This window comes from Gossypium hirsutum, chromosome A12 (genome assembly GCF_007990345.1).
Source record: "Gossypium hirsutum isolate 1008001.06 chromosome A12, Gossypium_hirsutum_v2.1, whole genome shotgun sequence".
Taxonomy (NCBI): Eukaryota; Viridiplantae; Streptophyta; class Magnoliopsida; order Malvales; family Malvaceae; genus Gossypium; species Gossypium hirsutum.
Window position 1 is genome coordinate 53,408,796 of NC_053435.1, and position 898 is coordinate 53,409,693.

The following is an 898-nucleotide window of genomic DNA, read 5'->3' on the forward strand; positions in this document are numbered from 1 at the left end:
TAAAGCCAACCACTGATCCAGAAAGAATAATCCGTAAGAATCTTCGACAGCAACAACAACAACGATAGATGCAGAACCCACCACCTGATGTAGGCAATTTACCACCGTGAGACAACCCGTTGTTCAATGAAATTAAAAACAATAACCCACAAGACTTACCACCACCACTACAACTACTCGCAAATATACCTATGGTGTGCAACGAAAGAACCTTAAGGGACTATGCACTACCAAGTCTGGAGATGGTTCAATGAAGTATAACAAGGCCAACCATCACAACTAATAATTTTGAGATCAAACCAACAATGATCCAAATGATCCAGAATAATTTTCAGTTTACAAGCACAATGACAGAGGACAAATCAACATCTGAAGCGGTTCTTTCAACTTTGTGATACTTTTAAATATAATAGGATCACTGATAACGCTATTCATCTTCGGTTGTTCCCCTTCTCCTTAATAGATAATGCTTTCTCTTGGTTATATTCGCAGACACCAAGATCTATCATGACATGGGATGAATTCGTAGGAAAATTCTTACAAATGTTCTTCCCTATCAGTAAGACGGTCTAACTGGGGAGGGAGATTGCAACGTTCAAACAATTAGAAGGAGAAAGTTTTCATGAAGCCTGGGATTGTTTTAAAATTTTTATTCAGAGATGCCCATATCATGGATTACTCAAGTGGCTACGACTGCAAATGTTCTATAATGGGTTGGATGCACATGCACGACTAGGACTTGATGGAGCCGCAAGAGGAGCTTTAATGAATAGGACATATGAAGAAACATATGAATTGATAGAGAACATGGCAATGAATTCCTACCAGTGGCCAACCGAATGCTACACATATCGCCAAAAACCATCTACGGCAAGGCTATTAGGAGGACGACAGATGC

The 898-nt window shown here is 39.6% G+C and overlaps 1 non-coding gene across 1 annotated transcript; it reads right to left on the reverse strand.

The window, feature by feature from the left end:
- Nucleotides 1–570: 570 nt before the first annotated feature.
- LOC121211517 (small nucleolar RNA R71) lies at nt 571–677 on the reverse strand. Its single transcript, XR_005906741.1, has one exon. It is a non-coding gene; the product is annotated as a small nucleolar RNA R71 (small nucleolar RNA).
- Between the last annotated feature and the right edge of the window lie 221 nt (nt 678–898).